The sequence below is a fragment of the Macrobrachium nipponense genome, chromosome 35 (genome assembly GCF_015104395.2).
Source record: "Macrobrachium nipponense isolate FS-2020 chromosome 35, ASM1510439v2, whole genome shotgun sequence".
NCBI classification, from domain to species: domain Eukaryota; kingdom Metazoa; phylum Arthropoda; class Malacostraca; order Decapoda; family Palaemonidae; genus Macrobrachium; species Macrobrachium nipponense.
The window spans coordinates 52,896,730-52,923,465 of NC_061096.1; positions in this window are offsets into that span (position 1 = coordinate 52,896,730).

Here is a 26,736-nt window from a genome sequence, read left to right on the forward strand (position 1 = left end):
AGAGGGCACTGATCTGAAATTCAAACTTCCAAAGGATATGATATTCATTAGAAAGAAACAGCAGAAGGCAAAGGGAAAAACAGAAAGAGACGATCGGTTATTATAATAATAATAAAGAAAAAAAAATAAACTGATGAATAACAAAAATTTATGAATGAGAAAATGTACTAGAAAAACAAATGGTTCGAGTTCATTTAGATCCCCTGCGGGAAAACACTTCCACCGCAGAAACTGATGTGTTATCAAACTCTCATCTTCAGGAGCCGAAGACAACATAATCCGTAAGGACTCGGGGTTCTTCGGAGCCTCCTGTCACGCCTCTTGAATCTCCTCTACTCCCAATTTCGGCGCTGAAAGACCCATATAGGTCCCAGCGCTTGGTATGTGGCACGAATCTCATTTGCGGAGGCCAATTTAGTGGGAGGCTGCGATCCGAGGGGAATTGATGCTCTTCGGGGATTCGGCCGAAGGGGAATTAATGATCTGTGACGTCCCTATGCACAACTAATGCTCTTGCTTTGCATTCAGCGATCTGTCAGGGGCGAACAGTTACTGTAGAGGGTGGTCAGCTGATTGATGCATATTTACTTTTGTCTGTTCAGTTCAATACGCAATAGATTTAAAAAAGGCATTATTAGCTGCAAACACTCGCCGAATTCAGTGACATTCCCCAATGGGTATAATTATAAACGCTCGTTTGATATTCGGTACGTCTAGCTGAAAGCGGTTCGCCAGTCTTTTTTTATTTTTTATGTTAAGGAATTCTCTCCCTCCTTCCGTTTACTTTGATATTGGAATACCATTCCCTTTGGAAGATGCGTCTTCCCGTCCTGTCCTTTGTGAACCCTTTTCTTTTGTCTCCTCTCTCTCTCTCCTTCTTTCTCCCTTCCGTCCTTGGAAGACTTAACTTCTTAGGGACGTTTGGGTGTACACACACACACACACACACACAAGGAAAACAGAAAACAAATGAAGAAGGCAAAGTCAGACAATCTGCAGGAGAGAAGTAAGGTTTCAGGAGGTGTGAGTACCATCACTCAAATATACCTCTGAAGGCTTCCTCGAGAGCTTAATATGAACCTTTTGTACTCGACAAATTTCAAGGGCCTCTCATCACAAGCAACAAAATATACATAAAAAAACCAACATTCGTATCCAATAGTCCTCCGTGGTTTGAACTAAAACCGTAATGAGATACAGCTACTGAATCCTTTACATCGGACAAAGATGAAAAAAATGAAATAGGATATATATTTCTTCCTGTGCTTGAGTATACGAGACCTCCCCCACTGCAACAGGTGGGGGCTGATGCTCTGCGAGAGCATGCGTGATGCCTTCAAGCAGAATACAATCCTCATTTGCATTTGGGATATGGAAGAAAGAACGATGCTGCTGCTACTGCTCGGTAATGCATAAATTCTCTATTGGCGTATATCCTTTTTTTCCCCAATAGGAACATAGGCAAGAAATTCGCTGAAATTCGCAAATCCAACGGGAAGAATATGGAATTGACGTATGAGCGACTAATGATATGGGCAAGTAATATACTTATTCTCTCTCTCTCTCTCTCTCTCTCTCTCTCTCTCTCTCTCTCTCTCTCTCTCTCCAAGGCTGCCGCCTTTGCCTGTGCACGCATTCTTGGAAGCATGCCTTGAAGTCAGTGCTTTTTGCTTCCGTGATCACGAGTACCGCGGTGCCGCGGTTTACGAGCGAAATATTCACGAACATTCGCTTCGGGAGCAGATGTCGTTCGGCATAGCTTATCGTGGAATATGAGACTTACTCGAATATAACGTATGAGAATACGCTACAGCTTCGTTTTTGTCGTTTGAAGTACGTTTTTATAAGCTGCGTTCTTCGATTATTCTTCCGGCCGGTAATTGATATATTGCGGCGATTAAGTTACCTGATTCTCACAACTTTTATCTGTGTAATATTTTTCTCTGTTATGTTAGCAAGGGTTGTTATTTTCCTTCCGGACTCCACTTTTATTTATTTATTTATTTATTTATTTTACATTATTATGGAGCATTGATGCGTATTTTTTTATATACCCATCCACAGGAAGGAATAGTCCATATATTTTTGTTATATACCTACCCACACGAAGTGTTCTATGTGGGGAATAGTCATTATTTTTGACATTATCATTGATAAGGAATTTTTTATATACTCATCCACAGGAAGTGATCTAAGTGAGGAATAGTCCATGTATATTTATTATATACCTACCCACACGAAGTGGTCTAAGTGGGGAGTAATAATTATTTTTGACATTATTATCATTGATACGTATTATTTTTATATATACCCATCCACAGGAAGTTGTCTAAGTGGAAAATATTCCATTAACATTACTATCAACATGAGAAATGAAACACTTCACGAAGCGAAGTCGTTATTTTAACATTATCCCTTGTCTTAGTTGTCTGCTACTTAGTCGAATACTTAAAAAGTCATTTGTGCGTTCTCGATAAATTAATCGGTCATTCTCTCCTCGTCATTGAGAAATCCTTCTCGTGTATGCTTTTCTTAATCGTATGGTATTTTAGCAACACCTGATGACATATATGTATGTATGTCATGTATATATCTATATATATATATATATATATATTATATATATATAGATATTAATATATTATATTATACTATATATACACACATATATAAAGGAAAATACCTTTTAGTAAAGACACCAGAGAAGTCGTTCAGTGAAATAACTCTACTAAAACCTTTTAGATGTTACTGAGCCATAACAAACAACAGAACATCCTGTTGCAGACATGTATTGCAATTGCACGGCATCCTCAGGGAGCCTGCTAAAAAGAATACGGATTATATTTTTGGGAAGATTGTGGAATTTATAAAACAGGATATAAAATAAATATCCACTTGGAAGCTGAATGAGAATGAAGAATGATTAACCTTGATAGCATTTTATTGCCTCTACTTCGTATGTTTCATTTATATGGCCTTGGGCTGAAATAAAATTCATTATTATTATTACTATTATTGGAAAAGAAATCCACAAAATTACTGTGTATAACGTGTTTACTTATAAGTAGTGTTGAGTAAAATAAAATGTAAATACTTATAAGTAAACACGTTATATACAGTAACTTTGTTTTTCTTTTTCAGTCTTCAGAAGAAAACTGAAAGAAGTTTTTGTTTGGTTCATTATTATTATTATTATTATTATTTTATTCTTATTATTATTATTATATTATTATTATTATTATTATTATTATTATTATTAGAATGGGAAAATAGCTAGATCACCATCGCAAAAGCTGGGAAAGAAGTGGTTTGACGTTCAGTGCCTTGAGTCTAGACACTTCTTCAAAGTTTTGTCGCCAAACAGCTCAAGAAAAGCGTCAATAGACCCGGGATAGTAAGTTAGTTCTTCGGTCAGCAGAAATGTAGCACAGAAATATTACTGAACCAGAATTCGTGATCTCTGGGGGGAGGGGGAGGGGCGTAGTTCGAGTGCCAATGCCGTCCGCTGCATTCCTTAAATATCTAGAGATATTTACATTTGCACTTTTCATTGCTATGAATTTTGGCTTACTCGGGGATTATGCCTACAAACTGCTGTGTTGTTGTTGTTGTGGTGAGTGGAGGGAAGGTCCCATGGAATAGCCTAAAAAGGTCTGAAAAAGGCATTTCGTGTTGAGTTGAATATACAAAAATTAAAAGATAAGATATTTATGATTTAATTATTAGAATGAAAATGTAAAAAAAATAAAATTATGTGGATGTAAAATAGTACAGAATATATATTTCTAATGAAATATAGTTCGGAAGGAGACCCTCTCGTAGACATGTTTTGTTAAAAATGACTGCTGCTTCAGCACTATTAATCTTATAAAGAGTCTTCTCTATCTTTCTGATGACGGCTTTCTCGTTGTTGCTTAGACTGGCGAGCAACGCACCAAAGGGCATGGTAAAATTCGGTTATAAGCAATAATAAATCATATGACTCAACCGAATTTTACCATGCCCTTTGGTGCGTTGCTCGCCAGTCTAAGCAACAACGAGAAAGCCGTCATCAGAAAGATAGAGAAGACTCTTTATAAGATTAATAGTGCTGAAGCAGCAGTCATTTTTAACAAACAAAAAATGAAATATAGCTCATATATTTTGATTTTCGCTGGTGAAACTGGACTCAATTTGACCGTAGATTTTATAGCACGTTTTAATTTAAATTGAAAGTTAAGAATATAATGTTTTACAACTTAAGCGTGAGCGGAAAATGGTGCACGCGTCCCGAGTAAGCTGGAGGATTGGATTACGCCTTGTTTCAGATCATTCAGGAAGCCACCAAAATGACCATTTATATACTCTTCGCATGAACTGTCAATTGAAGAGAGAGATGCGTCTGCTACCATGTGTCACTCGATATGTTTTAGGGCGCATGCGTCGTCTCTGCTATGAGGTTCTCACGAATAGCTCACACACATACACACGCACATACAATAGAAGCTTCTATGCTAATGTTGCGAGTGATGGGAGAGCCTTACATATACCGAGGTTACATAACACCACCCCTCCTCGCCTTCCGCCTCAGGCTTTTTAAAAGTCTGGAGGAAACAGCTAGCAAAATAAACATTAAAAATAGACACAAGCATCATACATCAATATTTGTTCTTTAATCAGTCGACTCGATTTATTAATTTTTTGTAAACTGCTGCAAACCTTTGTCTACAAGATTTTGCTTTCGGAATTTATTCAGACAAAGCAAGTTTCAGTCTATTTAATCGGTCGACTCAATTTATTGTAAACTACTACAAACCTTTGCCTACAAGATTTTGTTTTAGGAACTTTTTGAGATAAAGCAAGCATCAGTTTCTCTTCGCATTAACCTTGATTTTTTTTTTTTTTTTTTATGTTACATTTCATCTGCAGCTTCTGTCTGGATTATTCATCTTCCTGCAAGACGCGGATCTTGTCTTATTATTATTATTATTATTATTATTATTATTATTATTATTATTATTATTATTATTATCCTCCCGTCTCGTTTTATGATGTAACCCAGCGTCCAAAGACGAAGAGGTCGTATTTTGAATATCCTAAAACCCTCTTTCTTTTCATAGCTTTCCGTTCGTATTTCCTCTGAACAGCGTGAAATTCCTTTTTAAAACTAAACTAATTGTATGGTTTTCTCTTCCATGCTCAATCCTGGTTTTCAGTTATTGCTGGTATCTGCCTCTTGTCTTGTGAATCTAACTCTCTTTCTTTTCGTAGTTATCCGTTCGTATTTCCTCTGAACAGCATGAAATTCGTTTTTAAAACTAATTAAATTAATTGTATGGTTTTCTCTTCCATGCTCAGTCCTGGTTTTCAGTTATTGCTGGTATCTGCCTCTTGTCTTTTTGAACAATTAAGACTTATCGATTTCACATTGCTAAAAGCAATCTTATGATCCCGCAAGCATCAAACTGTATTTCACTTACACCTCGTAACAAACCCTTGAGATTTCTCGGAATATATTATAACCGCGTTCGTATCCATAAGGTATTAGTGTCCAACAAATGGTTCGGACATTATCAAGGGCTTCACGTTGCTGTCGCATTTTGAATTTATTCACTACCTCGCTGCGATTTATGATACTACTTGTTTTGAGATGTCTTGCGAATGTTTTGCTTCGGGTCTCATCTTCCAGTCTTCCACGCACTCTCTTCCAGCAGCGTCTTTCTTCCTTTCCATCGTTCTTTGAAGTTCACTCCGAGCGGCGGTGAATATTTCAGAAACAGCCACTTTGCAAGTCTAAGTCTATTCGGTGCTTTTTTTTATTTTCTTTCTTTTCCTTTCTCACTCAACTCCTTCTTTCATCCGAATACACATAAAGTTTAAAACGTTTGGATATAACAACACTTTCAAAAAACAAAAAACGGAGCTGTAGTATTTTAGACGCTGAAAATAATAAAAAATCACTTCCTTGATAAATGTTTTAAGCACAAATTAGAAATTGGGTCTCACAGCGAACAACGGTCCCTTCGAGTATTGATAAAGCAACACTAAAATCAATCGATGTCGCTATTTTGGTAACTTTCACGTCATTTCTTTTGTTGAATATTTTTAAACGGTTTTTTTTTTTTTGTATTTATACCCAATTGCTAATCACACCTCTTACCTGTTGTACTGCCCAACCTGTCCGCTCTATAAATAAAAACAAGAGAAGTCGAGATTTCACTAAAAATATATTTCTAACAATTCCTTGTTTTTATTCCCAGCGCCAGACTTCGTATTAGGCGAAATTTGCGATAAAATTATTCGGCAAATCCCACGTGGGGTCAAGTGTAGCTTTCGAACGAAATAGTATTTAAGAGGTGCATCTGTTTTGAGGGCTGGATAACAATGTAGTGTTTCCATTTTAGTTCTGAGCTGTTTGTTGAATATATGTGTATATATATTTATTTATATGTATGTATGTATACTATACATATATATATATATATGTATATATATGTATATATATATATATGTATGTATAATATATATATATATATATATATATATATTCACATACAGTATTTAACAACAGCACCAATTACTATTCATTATACATGCCTTTTTACATTCTCTCTCATCTCTCTCTCTCTCTCTACTCTCTCTCGCTATCTCTCTCTCCTCTATATATATATAATATATTATATATATATATATATATATAGATAATTATAAATATGTATATAAGTATGTATGTGTAGGTGGGTGTATTTGTGTGAGCATGTATATTTTAGTAATGAATGCATGTAATCATCCTACGCACATACACACACGCACACACACACACGCGCACACACACACACACACACACACACACACATATATATATATATATATATATATATATATATATATATATATGTGTATATATATATATATATATATATATATTATATATATATATCAGTGACAGACTTTTATAACATGACATTCCTTTTTCAATCGTAAATATAACCTTACACAATTTATCCACAGCGTCCGGTCGAGTCCTCGCTAGGTTCTGGATGAGAGTGCTACACAAATTCGATCTCAAATTCTGAACACTTGTCTCATATACGTATTAGGTGTTTGTAGTTACGTGTTAGGCTGAGGGTTTTATTTAAAGTTCACAGATCCCATTTGCTAGAGCGGTGGGTTTTTCACCCTTGGACTCGTAACCAAAGGTAATGACAAGTTTAACACATCTATATTCAGAAAGAAAACTTTTACTGGTCTGGGGTCTAATTTTTATAGCTTTTGTTTATCAATTTTAAACTGAACTCTATCTACACTCTTATACATCGTGCATTATCTTTAACATCGGACTGGAACCTCTTTCACCAAGAAATTGTCTTCTTACAACAATACTTTACCAATAATTGTTTCCCTACCCATGTTTTTCACACGATTCTCAAAAAACTTCTAAATAGAAAATTCTCCAATAGGCCAAAGTGTTTTGACGTTCCTAAACTCCCATTCTATGCAAAATTTCCTTTCTTATATGAAGATAAATTTCGAAGGGATTTCTTGAAAACCGTCCAAAAATACATTGGGGCCATCAATCTAAAATTAATACCCAAGAACCCTAAAAATATTGGCTCTCTTTTCAGATTCAAGGATCGGCTACCGCCTTTGATGTCGTCTGGTGTTGTCTACGAGTACAACTGTCCTAAATGTAATTTGGGAAAATATATTGGATCCACCAGGCGGCTTCTCAGGGTGAGGGCCGATTCCCATAGAGGAATAAGTTATAGAACCGGATGTCGATTGACAAATCCAGAATCCTCTAATATACGTAGCCATACAATTAAATGCAAAACTGAAATAATCTATGAAGATTTTAAGATCATTGGTTATACAAACAACCCACAAGAACTACTTATCCTCGAAACATTAAATATTAAACAACGAGTTCCTTCTCTGAACTGCCAAACAACCGCTGTTCCCTTGTATCTTTCTTAACTCTTTGCCTCTCTCAAAAATTTTTGTATGTTTTGTTCTTAGTGCGTCTTTATCCTCTGTAATGGTAGGTTAACCTCCAGTATTTTATTCATTTATTATTAGCAATTTTTTTTTTTTAAGTGTGTCTGTATTTAAGTATGTGTTTTGAATTTTACTATTTTGTTTCTAAGTGCGTCTTTGTTCACGTATGTTTTCTGCTCTTAACAATTTTACTTTTTATTTCGTTTTTATCAGTTTCCTTCGTCCGCTTTTAAAATTAAAGTTTTGTATATAGCTCTTTTAATTTTATATTGATATATTGTATTTTATTGTTGTAGATATCCCTGATGATGTGATTATGAATCACGAAAGCTTGGAATAAATGGATACTGTGTCTTCTGCTTCTGAATTCCTGCCCTTTATCTGGATGAGTATATATATATATATATACACACACACACACACACATATATATTATATATATATATATATATATATATATATATATATATATATATATATATATATATATATATATATATATATATATATATATATATATATATATATATATATATATATATATATATATATATGTATGTATGTAGAGACAGAAAATGAGTTAGAACAGTTTTTTGTAGGAACTTCAAATGCATTGTTGTAGTGTTGTTTTAAAAAATATGTAAATGCAAGTTACGTTCACACACACATATATGTATATATATATATTTATATAGTATGTATGTATGTATGTATATACATACATACATATATATATATATATATATATATATATATATATATATATATATATCGAGCTACAATGTCCTTTAATATCTAATTCGCTCTACCTCGGAATTAATATATTTTCATATATGCTTAACCGAAGGGGAATTTTTTCTCGATAATAGACTTGCCTGGATCGGGGCGCGATCCCGGGATCCTTTCAAATCCAGGAACGTCAGTGAAGCTTTTACCTACTACACTACCGCGGTAGTGTAGTAGGTAAAAGCTTCACTGACGTTCCTGGATTTGAAAGGATCCCGGGATCGCGCCCCGATCCAGGCAAGTCTATTATCGAGAAAAAATTCCCCTTCGGTTAAGCATATATGAAAATATATTAATTCCGAGGTAGAGCGAATTAGATATTAAAGGACATTGTAGCTCGATATATGTATATGAATCACGGAAAAGTGATATGACTTATATATATATATATATATATATATATATATATATATATATATATATAATTACACGTGTGGTGTTACATATGCATATATCTCTGTGTGAGTGGGCGTGTGTGTATACACATATACACCAAGTGCAAGATTCACTAATAGGCACGCAAACTCATTCACGCGTATCGTTAAGCACGAACGAACGTATATCATGCTTGTGCGTCTATATACCTTTTCTTCTTGTTTATGCAGCAGCAGGCATTATTAGGAGGACTTCCTAGCAATCCAAGCAAAAGTACTCTATCTCTCCTTCCTTCCTATTGCTTGTGTAGCCCTATGTATATATAGGTGAGCGAGTAGTAGTAACTGCGTAATGCTCTATAGACTCTATGGGTAAACAAACACACGTGCGGGATAGCATGCCGGGAGCTCCTCAAAGATCTCTCTAGAAACATCAGCAAAATTAAAAATAATAAGTCTTGCAGGTCTCAGGCAGGACACGATCCTGCCTATCCTCGTGTCTTCGCGTTACTTGCTAAGGACTATATATAGTATATAGTAGGTTGGGAGGAGGCATTCGGAAACGAGCTGGTCAAAATAAATAGATGAAAGTGCTCGAGGCTGTTCTAAGGACAGAAAGAGAGAGAGGAGAATTCATTCGCCCAGGGTGATGTTTTCTTTTTTAGAGGAAAGCGTCACACGTTACAACAGTCATAACACACACTATATATATATATATAAATTTGATTTGAGTTTTACCTCAGATTTCCAGAGGAGTAAGAGAAGAAGGTTCCCCAGAGAGGGGGAAGGCGATCATTTAAAACACACCAACGATTTTTGAAGGAGAATTTTTTAGATGTGGGAAGTCGAGACGAGAGAAAAAAGGAAAACGACACGTCGTGGAGGAGTTAAGAGGAGGAGGAGAAAACGTCACTACTGAGGATCACTCCTGAGAGAGAACGCTTTTATTGAGCAACAACCCGCCACACGCTTCCAGGAGCAGACAACTGGAGACCCCTTCACTTCGCAGCTTCTACCACACCGGCCCGGCCGAGGTGAAGCGCTCGTTAGGGTGGCGGGGGTGTGGTCCAAATACGCTCTCTCTTTCTTCCTCCTCCTCCTCCTCCTCCTCCTGCTCTTAGTCACTCTCTAACTCACTCACTCACTCACTCACTCATCCACTCCCGCACTAGTGTGTGTGTGTATTGATGCAGAGAGAGAGAGTGACGATGGGAAATGATCATTTCCATCATTTGTCATGGTCGCTGTAATCGTCACCACAGTAGGAAGCAGCCCTCTCTCGTGTTGCCACGAGCAAACCACCCTCCCAATCTCATGGGGGGTGGGGGAGGGGAGGGAGATTGGGGGGTGGTGGGATAAGAGCCACGAAACCCCATGGAAAAAAGTTTCCTCGATAATCATCCTCGATAAAATTCAATAAACGAAATTCTTTAAAAAAGTTAACGACTGATTTCTGCAAAGAGAGAGAGAGAGAGAGAGAGAGAAGGCATTTGCTGGCGTGAATAATTATAATCATCCGTGAAAAGATATCCAATAGTATTATGAGAGATACCAGCTGATAGAAGAGAGAGAGAGAAGAGAGAGAGAGAGAGAGAGAGAACCAGGGAAAGAACGAAAGAGAGAGGTTCTTTGCAAAGGACGACGAGGGCACGAGCCAAAGACAAAAGCACCTCGGCCGACGGCAACAGGTTGTTCCCTAAAATCTTTAAAAAAAAAAAAAGCCTCCAGTTTTAGAAAGAAAAGGGAGAAAAATGACGGAGGATGAAAATCTTTTAACGGATGAAGGCTCGATCTTTCAGTGAACCAAAGGAGAAAGGGATCGAGGATGAACGGTGGAAGATGAAACCGGATTTGACGATTCTTTTTATTCGTTCAACTTTCGATGAAAGATGAAAAAATGATGATAAAAATAATTAATCAATCGACTCTTCAACGAAGCTCAGAAGGTTGGCAATGATAAAAAGCTTATTAAACTCAAAGATGTAGATTTGTGGCTTAAAAGGCAGAGGTGGGGGGGGGGGGGGGGAAGCAAAACCAAAAGCGAAAGTAATATAAAAAATTCTGAATCGGGCAAAGATTTGATAATAATAATATTCTAATGCAGACCAGCAAAATAGATCAATTGATACAAGTCTGTCTCGTTTATTCATTGTCATAGTTATAGCCGTCTCTTTTTAAACAGTTCTTATCTCCCTTTTTCTTTTTTCCGAAATATTGCCTCTTATTTTTTTTCTATATTTATTTGTTTATTTTTTATTTACTTTTTGGAAGGAAGCATCATATGCATCGGAATGTCCGCTATTATCTCGTATCTCCCCTGAAGCAATAAGCTTTTTCTTAATTCTATTTATTTATTTATTTATTTATTTTTTTTTTACGAAACAGAAAAACTATAACTGTGAACTAACGTTCGTGTCGTCTCCTGGTTTCTTCTCTCATAGATATTGAACTTAGTAGTGTTTGTCTATCACAATATTTTTCTTTTTTTTAAAGATTTTATGCATTATATTTTTTCATCACTTATGCTTCAAGTCACAATTTACAGCAGTTTTTTTGTCGTCTGTATTTCGTTCTACTATTTGCATACTTGATAATTCATTATTTGAAGTCTGTTAAATAGATCTTACACTTCTGTCATATTTTCCACGACTGTTAAATCATCTTCCACGTCAAATAAGTAATATAAATCTAAAAGGATCCATATTGCATCTACAGAGAGCGAATGAAAGTGTCATCACAGCTTTTTATTACCTGATAATGGTCGACCCTATTGAACGACTTGCATCTCTTGGCCTTTACCTTCGTAGATTGTATCTTACTTCATACTAATTGCATCCTTCCTCTAGGGCCCTCTGAGTGAGTCAGCCTCCGAGCAAGCCCTTGACTTCTGGACCATTACTTAAGGACGAAACTCGTTATTCCACTTTCCAGATACAATTTGCTTTGGGATTCTTTCCTTGACTTTCAATCTTTATCACCTTTCATTCCAGATACGATTCTTTTGGGATTCTTTCTTTGACATTGGATCTTTATCAACTTTCATTACAGATACGATTCTTTTAGGATTCTTTCTTTGACATTGGATCTTTATCAACTTTCATTCCAGATACGATTCTTTTAGGATTCTTTCCTAGTATTTGGATCTTTATCAACTTTCATTCCAGATACGATTGTTTTGGGATTCTTTGCTTGACATTGGATCTTTATCAACTTTCATTCCAGATACGATTCTTTTGGGATTCTTTCTTTGACATTGGATCATTATCAACTTTCATTCCAGATACGATTCTTTTAGGATTCTTTGCTTGACATTGGATCTTTATCAACTGTCATTCCAGATACAATTGTTTTGGGATTCATTCCTTAACATTGGATCTTTGTCAACTTTCATTCCAGATACGATTCTTTTGGGAGTCTTTGTTTGATATTGGATCTTTATCAATTTTAATTCCAAATACGATTCTTTTAGGATTCTTTGCTTGACAATGGATCTTTATCAACTTTCACTCCAAATACGATTCTTTTAGGATTCTTTGCTTGACATTAGATCTTTATCAACTTTCATTCCAGATACAATTGTTATGGGATTCTTTCTTTGACATTAGATCTTCATCAACTTTCATTCCAGATACAATTCTTTTGGGATTCTTTCCTTGACATTGGATCTTTATCAACTTTCATTCCAGATAGGATTGTTTTAGGATTCTTTCCTTGACATTGGATCTTTATCAACTTTCATTCCAGATACGAATGTTTTAGGATTCTTTGCTTGACATTGGATCTTTATCAACTTTCATTCCAGATACAATTCTTTTGGTATTCTTTCCTTGACATTGGATCTATATCAACTTTCATTCCAAATACGATTCTTTTGGGATTCTTTCCTTGACATTGGATTTTTATCTACTTTCATTCCAGATACTATTCTTTTGGGATTCTTTCCTTGACATTGGATCTATATCAACTTTCATTCCAGATACAAGTCTTTTGGTATTCTTTCCTTGACATTGGATCCTTATCAACTTTCATTCCAGATACAATTCTTTTATTATCTTTCCTTGACATTGGATCTATATCAACTTTCATTCCATATACGATTCTTTTGGGATTCTTTCCTTGACATTGGATCTATATCAACTTTCATTCCAGATACTATTCTTTTGGGATTCTTTCCTTGACATTGGATCTTTATCAACTTTCATTCCAGATACAATTGTTATGGGATTCTTTGTCTGATGTTGGATCTATATCAACTTTCATTCCAGATACAATTCTTTTGGAATTCTTTCCTTGACATTGGATCTTTATCAACTTTCATTCCATATACGATTCTTTAGGGATTCTTTCCATGACATTGGATCTTTATCAACTTTCATTCCAGATACTATTGTTTTAGGATTCTTTCCTAAACATTGGATCTTTATCAACTTTCATTCGAGATACGATTCTTTTGGGATTCTTTGCTGTACATTGGATCTTTATCAACTTTCATTCCAGATAAGATTATTTTGGGATTCTTTCCTAGACATTGGATCTTTATCAACTTTCATTACAGATATGATTCTTTTGGGATTCTTTGTTTGACATTGCATCTTTATCAACTTTAATTCCAGATACGATTGTTTTTGGATTCTTCGCTTGACAGTGGATCTTTATCAACTTTCATTCCAGATACGATTCTATTGGGATTCATTCCATGACATTGGATCTTTGTCACCTTTCATTCCAGATACGATTCTTTTGGGATTCTTTACTTGACTTTGAATCTTTATCAACTTTCATTCCAGATACGATTCTTTTGGGATTCTTTACTTGACTTTGGATCTTTATCAACTTTCATTCCAGATACGATTGTTATGGGATTCTTTCCTTGACATTGGATCTTTATCAACTTTCATTCCAGATACGATTGTTTTGGGATTCTTTACTTGACTTTGGATCTTTATCAACTTTCATTCCAGATACGATTGTTATGGGATTCTTTCCTTGACATTGGATCTTTATGATCTTCCATTCCAGATACGATTCTTTTGGGATTCATTTTATGACATTGATCTTTATCAACTTTCATTCCAGATACGATTGTTTTGGAATTCTTTGCTTGACATTGGATCTTCATCAACTTTAATTCCAGATACGATTCTTTTGGGATTCTTTCTTTAACATTGGATCTTTATTAACTTCCATTCCAGATTCGAATGTTTTAGGATTCTTTTCGGATTCTTTGCTTGACATTGGATCTTTATCAACTTTCATTCCATATACGATTCTTTTGGGATTCTTTCCTTGACATTGGATCTTTATCAACTTCCATTCCAGATACGATTCTTTTGGGATTATTTCTTTGACATTGAATCTTTATCAACTTTCATTCAAGATACGATTCTTTTGGGATTTTTTGGTTGACATTGGATCTTTATCAACTTTCTTCCAGATTCGATTGTTTTTTTATTATTTACTTGACATTGGATCTTTATTAACTTTCATTCCGGATATGATTCTTTTGGGATTCTTTGCTTGACATTGGATCTTTATCAACTTTCATTCCAGATACAATTCTTTTGGTATTCTTTCCTTGACATTGGATCTATATCAACTTTCATTCCAAATACGATTCTTTGGGATTCTTTCCTTGACATTGGATTTTTATCTACGTTCAGTCCAGATACTATTCTTTGGGATTCTTTCCTTGAGATTGGGAATCTATATTCAAAATTTCATTCCACGATACAAGTTTTTGGTATCTTTCTTGAAATTTTGGGATACTTATCACTTTCATTCCAGATTTACAATTCTTGTCTATCTTTCCTTGACAATTGGATCTATATAACTTTCATTCCATATTACGATTCTTTTTGGGATTCTTTCCTTGACACTTGGATCTATATCAAACTTTCATTCCAGGATACTATTCTTTTGGGATTCTTTCCTTGACATTGGAGCTTTATCAACTTTCATTCCAGATACAATTGTTATGGGATTCTTTGTCTGATGTTGGATTCTCCTTACATTGGATCTATTATCAAACTTTTCATTCCAGATACAATTCTTTTGGGATTCTTTTTCCTTGACATTGATCTTTATCAACTTCATGCCAATACAATTATTTTATCAATGTCTTTGTTCTGATGTTCCATCATATCGAACTTTCATTTCCAGGGATTACAATTTCCTTTTGGGATTCTTTCCTTGACATTCTTGGATCTTTTATTCAACTTTCATTCCATTACCAACGATTCTTAGGGTTCTTTCCATTGACAGTTTTGGAGCTTTATCAACTTTCCATTTCCAGGTTTAAACTATTGTTTTAGGATTTTTCCTTTTAACATTCAATCTTTATTCAACTTTTCGATTTCGAATACGATTCTTTTGGGATTCTTTGCTGTTTACAATTGGATCTTTAATTCAACTTTCATTCCAGATTAAGATGTTATTTTGGCGGGAATTTCTTTTCCTAGGACATTGGAATCATTTATCAACTTTCCAATTACAGAGTATGATCTTCTTGTTTTTGGATTCTTTGTTTGACATTGCATCTTTATCAACTTTAATTCCAGATACGATTGTTTTTGGATTCTTCGCTTGACAGTGGATCTTTATCAACTTTCATTCCAGATACGATTCTATTGGGATTCATTCCATGACATTGGATCTTTGTCACCTTTCATTCCAGATACGATTCTTTTGGGATTCTTTACTTGACTTTGAATCTTTATCAACTTTCATTCCAGATCGATTCTTTTGGGATTCTTTACTTGATATTGGATCTTTATCAACTTTCATTCCAGATACGATTGTTTTGGGATTCTTTCCTTGATATTGGATCTTTATCAACTTTCATTCCAGATACAATTGTTTTGGAATTCTTCCCTTGACTTTGGATCTTTTATCAACTTTCATTCCAGATACGATTGTTATGGGATTCTTTCCTTGACATTGGATCTTTATGATCTTCCATTCCCAGATACGATTCTTTTGGGATTCATTTTATGACATTGATCTTATCAACTTTCATTCCAGATACGATTGTTTTGGAATTCTTTTGCTTGACATTGGATCTTCATCAACTTTAATTCCAGATACGATTCTTTTGGGATTCTTTCTTTAACATTGGATCTTTATTAACTCCATTAACCAGATTCGAATGTTTTAGGTATTCTTTTCGGATTCTTTGCTTGACATTGGATCTTTATCAACTTTCATTCCATATACGATTCTTTTGGGATTCTTTACTTGACATTGGATCTTTATCAACTTCCATTCCAGATACGATTCCTTTTGTTTTTGGGATTATTTCTTTGACATTGAATCTTTATCAACTTTCATTCCAGATATGATTCTTTTCGGATTCTTTCCTTGACATTGGATTTTTATCAACTTTCATTCCAGATACAATTGTTTTGGGATTCTTTCCTTGACATTGGATCTTTATCAACTTTCATCCCAGATACGATTCTATTGGTATTCCTTCTTTGACATTGGACCTTTATCAACTTTTATTCCAGATACGATTCTTTTGATACTTTCCTTGAATTTGGATCTATCAACTTTCATTACAGATACGATTCTTTTTGGAATTTTTTCCTTGATTTGGATCTTTATCAACTTTCATTCCAGATACGATTGTTTTGGGATTATTTCCTTGACATTGGGATCTTTTTATCACTTTCTTTCCGGATTTGATTCTTTTGGGATTTCTTTCCTTTTGACATTTGATTCTTTATCAACTATTCCGGATAGATTCTTTTGGGATTTTTTTTACATTGATCTTTATCTTGGACAAATTGGATCTTTATCAACGTTTCATTCCATGTTGTTTTTGGGATTCTTTCCTTGACATTGGATCTTTAATCAACTTTTTTATTCATACGATTCTTTTTGGGATTTCTTATTACTTTGACATTGGATCTTTATCAACTTTTATTCCAGATACGATTCTTTTGGGATTCTTTCCTTAACTTGGATCTTTATCAACTTTATTCCAGACATTTCTTTTGGGATCTCTCCTTACATTGTATCTTTATCAACTTTTATTCCAGAATACTATTCTTTTGGGATTTCTTTTGCTTGAATGTTATCTTTATCAACTTTCATTCCGGATATATTCTTGGATATTTTCCTTGACATTGATCTTTAATCAACTTTTCTTTCCAGATACGATTCTTTTTGGATTCTTTCCTTGACTGGATCTTTATCAACTTTTTATTCCAGATACGATTCTTTTTGGGATTTTTTGGTTGACATTGGATCTTTATCAACTTTTCATTCCCAGTACGATTGTTTTGGGATATTTCCTTGACATTGGATCTTTATCAACTTTCTTTCCTGAATGTTTTTTATTCTTTGGGATTCTTTGATTGACATTGGATCTTTATCAACTTTTTATTTTCCGATACTTCTTTGGATTTCGTCTCCTTGACATTGTATTTTTATTCAACTTTATTCAGATTTACGATTCTTTTGGATTCTTTGCTTGACATTGTATCTTTATCAACTTTCTTTTTCCGGGATATTGATTTCTTTTGGGATTCTTTCCCTTGACATTGGATCTTTATCAACTTTTATTCCAGATACGATTCATTTTGGATTCTTTCATTGACACTGGATCTTTATCAACTTTCATTCCAGCATTGAATCGTTATCAACTTTTATTCCAGATATGATTCTTTTGGGATTCTTTGCTTGACATTTTATTTTTATCAACTTTCAGTCCAGATACGATTGTTTTGGGATTATTTCCTTAACATTGAATCTTTATCAACTTTCATTCCGGATATGATTCTTTTGGGATTCTTTCCTTGACATTGTATTTTTATCAACTTTTATTCCAGATACGATTCTTTTGTGTTTCTTTCCTTTACATTGGATCTTTATTAACTTTCATTCCAGATATGATTGTTTTAGGATTATTTCCTTAACATTGGATCTTGATCAACTTTCATTCCAGATACGATTGTTTCAGGATTCTTTCCTTGACATTGGATCTTGATCAACTTTCATTCCAGATACGATTCTTTTTGGATTCTTTCCTTGACATTGGATCTTCATCAAGTTTCATTCCAGATACGATTCTTTTGGGATTCTTTCCTTGACTTTGGATCTTTATCAAATTTCATTCCAGATACGATTCTTTTGGGATTCTTTCCTTGACATTGGATCTTTAACAACTTTCATTCCTGATGTGATTCTTTTGGGATACTTTCCTTGACATAGGATCTTTATCAACTTTCATTCCAGATACGATTCTTTTGGGATTCTTTGCTTGACATTGGATCTTGATCAACTTTCATTCCAGATACGATTGTTTTAGGATTCTTTCCTTGACATTGTATCTTGATCAACTTTCATTCCAGATACGATTCTTTTGGGATACTTTCCTTGACATTGGATCTTTATCAACTTTTATTCCAGATACGATTCTTTTGGGATACTTTCCTTGACATTGGATCTTTATCAACTTTTATTCCAGTTACGATTCTTCTGGGATTCTTTCTTTGACATTGGATCTTTATCAATTTTCTTTCCGGATACGATTGTTTAGGGATTCTTTCCTAGACAATTAATCTTTATCAGCTTTCATTCCAGATAAAATTATTTTAGGATACTTTCCTTGACATTGGATCTTTATCAACTTTCATTCCAAATATAATTGTTATCGGATACTTTTTTTGACATTGGATCTTTATCAACTTTCTTTCCAGATACGATTGTTTTTGGATTCTTTCCTTGACACTGGATCTTTATCAACTTTCATTCCAGATAAAATTGTTTTGGGATACTTTCCTTGACATTGGATCTTTATCAACTTTCTTTTCAAATATAATTGTTATGGGATTCTTTTTTTGACATTGGATCTTTATCAACTTTCTTTCCAGATACGATTGTTTTTGGATTCTTTCCTTGACATTGGATCTTTATCAACTTTTATTCCAGATACGATTGTCATGGGATTCTTTCTTTGACATTGGATCTTTATCAACTTTCATTCCAGATACGATTATTATGGGATTCTTTCTTTGACATTGGATCTTTATGAACTTTCATTCCAGAAACGATTGTTTTAGGATTCTTTCCTTGACATTGGATCTTTATCAACTTTCATTCCAGATATGATTCTTTTGGGATTCTTTCCTTGGATCTTTATCAACTTTCATTCCAGATACGATTCTTTTGAGATTCTTTCCTTGATATTGGATCTTCATCAACTTTCATTCCAGATACGATTGTTTTGGGATTCTTTTCTTGACATTGGATCTTCATCAACTTTCATTCCAGATACGATTCTTTTGGGATTCTTTACTTGACTTTGAATCTTTATCAACTTTCATTCCAGATACGATTCTTTTGGGATTCTTTACTTGACTTTGGATCTTTATCAACTTTCATTCCAGATACGATTGTTATGGGATTCTTTCCTTGACTTTGGATCTTTATCAACTTTCATTCCAGATACGATTGTTTTGGGATTCTTTACTTGACTTTGGATCTTTATCAACTTTCATTCCAGATACGATTGTTATGGGATTCTTTCCTTGACATTGGATCTTTATGATCTTCCATTCCAGATACGATTCGTTTGGGATTCATTTTATGACATTGGATCTTTATCAACTTTCATTCCAGATACGATTGTTTTGGAATTTTTTGCTTGACATTGGATCTTCATCAACTTTAATTCCAGATACGATTCTTTTGGGATTCTTTCTTTAACATTGGATCTTTATTAACTTTCATTCCAAATTCGAATGTTTTAGGATTCTTTTCGGATTCGTTGCTTGACATTGGATCTTTATCAACTTTCATTCCATATACGATTCTTTTAGGATTCTTTCCTTGACATTGGATCTTTATCAACTTCCATTCCAGATACGATTCTTTTGGGATTATTTCTTTGACATTGAATCTTTATCAACTTTCATTCAAGATACGATTCTTTTGGGATTTTTTGGTTGACATTGGATCTTTATCAACTTTCTTCCAGATTCGATTGTTTTTTTATTATTTACTTGACATTGGATCTTTATTAACTTTCATTCCATATACGATTCTTTTGGGATTCTTTCCTTGACATTGGATCTTTATCAACTTTCATTCCAGATACGATTCTATTGGTATTCTTTCTTTGACATTGGATCTTTATCAACTTTTATTCCAGATACGATTCTTTTGGGATTCTTTCCTTGAATTTGGATCTTTATCAACTTTCATTCCAGATACGATTCTTTTGGGATTCTTTCCTTGAATTTGGATCTTTATCAATTTTCATTCCAGATACGATTGTTTTGGGATTATTTCCTTGACATTGGATCTTTATCAACTTTCTTTCCAGATATGATTCTTTTGGGATTCTTTCCTTGACATTGGATATTTATCAACTTTTATTCCAGATTTTACGGGATTTCTTTTGGTTAATTTTTCCGGTTGACATTGGATTTTATCAAATTTTATTAAGGATCGATTCTTTTCTTTTGGGAATTTTTGGTTGACATTGGATCTTTTATAAACTTTCATTCCAGTATGACCGTTTTGGGGTTCTTTCCTTGACATTGGAGTCTTTTAATCAACTTTAATCCAGATACGATTCTTTTGGGATTCCTTGACATTGATCTTTATCAACTTTTATTCCAGATACGATCTTTGGGATCTCTCCTTGACAAATTGGATCTTTATCAAACTTTTATTCAGATACGATTCTTTTGGGATTCTCTCCTTGACATTGTATCTTTATCAACATTTATTCCAGATACGATTCTTTTGGGATTCTTTGCTTGACATTGTATCTTTATCAACTTTCATTCCGGATATGATTCTTTTGGGATATTTTCCTTGACATTGGATCTTTATCAACTTTTTTTCCAGATACGATTCTTTTTGGATTCTTTCCTTGACACTGGATCTTTATCAACTTTCATTCCAGATACAATTCTTTTGAGATTCTTTCCTTGACATTGAATCTTTATCAACTTTCATTCTAGATATGATTCTTTTGGGATTCTTTCCTCGACATTGGATTTTTATCAACTTTCATTCCAGATACAATTGTTTTGGGATTCTTTACTTGACATTGGATCTTTATCAACTTTCATTCCAGATACGATTCTATTGGTATTCTTTCTTTGACATTGGACCTTTATCAACTTTTATTCCAGATACGATTCTTTTGGGATTCTTTCCTTGAATTTGGATATTTATCAACTTTCATTCCAGATACGATTCTTTTGGGATTTTTTCCTTGAATTTGGATCTTTATCAACTTTCATTCCAGACACGATTGTTTTGGGATTATTTCCTTGACATTGGATCTTTATCAACTTTCTTTCCGGATATGATTCTTTTGAGATTCTTTCCTTGACATTGGATCTTTATCAACTTTTATTCCAGATACGATTCTTTTGTGATTTTTTGGTTGACATTGGATCTTTATCAACTTTCATTCCAGATACGATTGTTTTGGGATTATTTCCTTGACATTGGATCTTTATCAACTTCCTTTCCTGATATGATTCTTTTGGGATTCTTTCCTTGACATTGGATCTTTATCAACTTTTATTCCAGATGCGATTCTTTTGGGATTCTCTCCTTGACATTGTATCTTTATCAACTTTTATTCCAGATACGATTCTTTTGGGATTCTTTGCTTGACATTGTATCTTTATCAACTTTCATTCCGGATATGATTCTTTTGGGATTTTTTTCTTGACATTGGATCTTTATCAACTTTTATTCCAGTTACGATTCATTTTGGATTCTTTCATTGACACTGGATCTTTATCAACTTTTATTCCAGCATTGAATCGTTATCAACTTTTATTCCAGATATGATTCTTTTGGGATTCTTTGCTTGACATTTTATTTTTATCAACTTTCATTCCAGATACGATTGTTTTAGGATTATTTCCTTAACATTAAATCTTTATCAACTTTCATTCCGGATATGATTCTTTTGGGATTCTTTCCTTGACATTGTATTTTTATCAACTTTTATTCCAGATACGATTCTTTTGGGTTTCTTTCCTTTACATTGGATCTTTATTAACTTTCATTCCAGATATGATTGTTTTAGGATTATTTCCTTAACATTGGATCTTGATCAACTTTCATTCCAGATACGATTGTTTTGGGATTCTTTCCTTGACATTGGATCTTGATCAACTTTCATTCCAGATACGATTCTTTTTGGATTCTTTCCTTGACATTGGATCTTCATCAAGTTTCATTCCAGATACGATTCTTTTGTGATTCTTTCCTTGACTTTGGATCTTTATCAAATTTCATTCCAGATACGATTCTTTTGGGATTCTTTCCTTAACATTGGATCTTTAACAACTTTCATTCCGGATGTGATTCATTTGGGATACTTTCCTTGACATTGGATCTTTATCAACTTTCATTCCAGATACGATTCTTTTGGGATTCTTTGCTTGACATTGGATCTTCATCAACTTTCATTCCAGATACAATTCTTTTGGGATTCTTTCCTTGACATTGGATCTTTATCAACTTTCATTCCAGATACGATTGTTTTAGGATTCTTTCCTTGACATTGGATCTTTATCAACTTTCATTCCAGATACGAATGTTTTAGGATTCTTTGCTTGACATTGGATCTTTATCAACTTTCATTCCAGACGTAGTAGTTTTGGGATTCTTTCCTTGACATTGGATCTTCATCAACTTTCATTTCAGATACGATTGTTTTGGGATACATTCCTTGACATTGGATCTTTATCAACTTTCATTACAGATACGATTATTATGGGATTCTTTCTTTAACATTGGATCTTTATCAACTTTCATTCCAGATACGATTCTTTTGGGATTCTTTCCTTGATATTGGATCATTATCAACTTTCATTCCAGATATGATGCTTATGGGATTCTTTCCTTGAAATAGGATCTTTATCAACTTTCATTCTAGATACGATTCTTTTGGGATTCATTTTTTGACATTGGATCTTTATCAACTTTCATTCCAGATACGATTCTTTTGAGATTCTTTCCTTGCATCTTTATCAACTTTCATTCCAGATACAATTTTTTTAGAATTCTTTCCTTGGATCTTTATCAACTTTCATTCCAGATACGATTCTTTTAGAATTCTTTCCTTGACATTGGATCTTCATCAACTTTCATTCCAGTTGTGATTCTTATGGGATTCTTTCTTTGACATTGGATCTTTATCAACTTACATTCCATATGCGATTCTTTTGGGATTCTTTCCTTGGATCTTTATCAACTTTCATTCCAGATACGATTTTTCTGGGATTCTTTCCTTGACATTGGATCTTTATTAACTTTCATTATAGATACGATTCTTTTGGGATTCTTTGCTTGACATTGGATCTTCATCAACTTTCATTCCAGATACGATTCTTTTGAGATTCTTTCCTTGGATCTTTATCAACTTTCATTCCAGATATGATTCTTTTAGAATTCTTTCTTTGACATTGGATCTTCATCAACTTTCATTCCAGTTGCGATTCTTTTGGGATTCTTTCCTTGACATTGGATCTTGATCAACTTTCATTCCAGATACGATTGTTTTAGGATTCATTCCTTGACATTGGATCATTATCAACTTTTATTCCAGATGCATTAGTTTTGGAATTCTTTCCTTGACATTGGATCTTCATCAACTTTCATTCCAGTTGCGATTCTTTTGGGATTCTTTCCTTGGATCTTTATCAACTTTCATTCCAGATACGATTCTTTTGAGATTCTTTCCTTGGATCTTTATCAACTTTCATTCCAGATATGATTCTTTTAGAATTCTTTCCTTGACGATTGATCTTTAATCACTTTCATTTTCCAGTTGCGATTCTTTTGGGATTCTTTCCTTGACATTGGATCTTGATCAACTTTCATTCCAGATACAATTGTTTTAGGATTCATTCCTTGACATTGGATCTTTATTAACTTTTATTCCAGATACATTTGTTTTGGAATTCTTTCCTTGACATTGGATCTTCATCAACTTTCATTCCAGATATGATTCTTTTGGGATTCTTTCCTTGGATCTTTATCAACTTTCATTCCAGATACGATTCTTTTGAGATTCTTATTTCTTGAGATTGGTATTTCCATTCCCTAACTTTCACTTCCAGAATACGATTGGTTTTGGGATTTCTTTCCTTTGACAATGTTGGTTCTTATCAACTTCATTCCAGATGCGAATTCCTTTTGGATTTTCTTTACCTTGACTTTGATCTTTATCAACTTTTCATTCCAGATACGATTTACTTTTGGGATTCTTTACTTGACTTTGGAATCTTTATCAACTTTCCATTCCAGAATACCGTTAATTATTTTGGGATTTCTTTCCTTTGACATTGGTCTTTAGGCAACTTTCATCCAATACGATTGTTTTTGGATTCTTTTTAACTTTGACTTTGGATTCCATTTTATTCGACTTTCATTCCATTACGATTATTATGGGATTCTTTCCTTGACGATTGGATCTTTCATCATTCTCCATTCCAGATACGATTCTTATTTTGGGATTGCATTTTACTTGACTTTGGATCTTTATTCAAACCTTTTCCATTTCCAAGATAACGGGATTTTTTTGGGATTCTTTATTAAAAAAACCTTTTGGTCATTCTTTATCAACTTCCATCCCAGATTACGTTTTTTATGGGATTTCTTTCCTTTGACATTGGGATCTTTAATCAAACTTTCCAATTCCAGATACGATTGTTTTTGGGTTTTTTTACCTGACTTTGGATCTTTATTCAACTTCCATTCCAGATCCGATTGTTATGATTCCTTTTCCTTGACACTGGATCTTTATCAACTTTCATTCAGTTCCCAGATACGCTTGTTTTGGGATTCTTTAACTTGACTTTGGAATCTTTATTTCACTTTCATTCCAAAAGATACGATTGCTATGGGATTATTTCCTTGACATTGGATCTTTATGATCTTCCATTCCAGATACTATTCTTTTGGGATTTCATTTTATGACATGGATCTTTATCAACTTTCATTCCAGATACGATTGTTTTTTGAATTCTTTGCTTGACATTGGATCTTCAATCAACTTTAATTCCAGATACGATTCTTTTTGGATTCTTTTCTTAACATTGGATCTTTATTAACTTCCATTTCATATCGAATTGTTTTTAGGATTCCCTTTTTTCGGATTCTTGCTGGACATTGGATCTTTATCAACTTTCATTTCCAAGATACGATTCTTTGGAATCTTTCCTTGACAATTGGACTTTTATCAACTTCATTCCAGATACGATTCTTTTGGGATTATTTCTTTGACATTGAATCTTTATCAACATTTCATTCAAAATACGATTCTTTTGGGATTTTTTGGTTGACATTGGATCTTTATCAACTTTCTTCCAGATTCGATTGTTTTTTTATTATTTACTTGACATTGGATCTTTATTAACTTTCATTCCATATACGATTCTTTTGGGTTTCTTTCCTTGACATTGGATCTTTATCAACTTTCATTCCAGATACGATTCTATTGGTATTCTTTCTTTGACATTGGATCTTTATCAACTTTTATTCCAGATTCGATTCTTTTGGGATTCTTTCCTTGAATTTGGATCTTTATCAACTTTCATTCCAGATATGATTCTTTTGGGATTCTTTCCTTGAATTTGGATTTTTATCAACTTTCATTCCAGATACGATTGTTTTGGGATTATTTCCTTGACATTGGATCTTTATCAACTTTCTTTCCAGATATGATTCTTTTGGGATTCTTTCCTTGACATTGGATCTTTATCAACTTTTATTCCAGATACGATTCTTTTGGGATTTTTAGGTTGACATTGGATCTTTATCAACTTTCGTTCCAGATATGATTGTTTTGGGATTCTTTCTTTGACATTGGATCTTTATCAACTTTTATTCCAGATACGATTCTTTTGGGATTCTTTCCTGGACATTGGATCTTTATCAACTTTTATTCCAGATACGATTGTTTTGGGATTCTTTCCTTGACATTGGATCTTTATCAACTTTTATTCCAGATACGATTCTTTTGGGATTCTTTCCTTGACATTGGATGTTTATCAACTTTTATTCCAGATACGATTCTTTTGGGATTCTCTCCTTGACATTGTATCTTTATCAACATTTATTCCAGATACGATTCTTTTGGGATTCTTTGCTTGACATTGTATCTTTATCAACTTTCATTCCAGATACGATTCTTTTGGGATATTTTCCTTGACATTGGATCTTTATCAACTTTTCTTCCAGATACGATTCTTTTTGGATTCTTTCCTTGACACTGGATCTTTATCAACTTTCATTCCAGATACAATTCTTTTGGGATTCTTTCCTTGACATTGAATCTTTATCAACTTTCATTCTAGATATGATTCTTTTGGGATTTTTTCCTTGACATTGGAGTTTTATCAACTTTCATTCCAGATACAATTGTTTTGGGATTCTTTCCTTGACATTGGATCTTTATCAACTTTCATTCCAGATACGATTCTTTTGGTATTCTTTCTTTGACATTGGACCTTTATCAACTTTTATTCCAGATACGATTCTTTTGGGATTCTTTCCTTGAATTTGGATGTTTATCAACTTTCATTCCAGATACGATTCTTTTGGGATTTTTTCC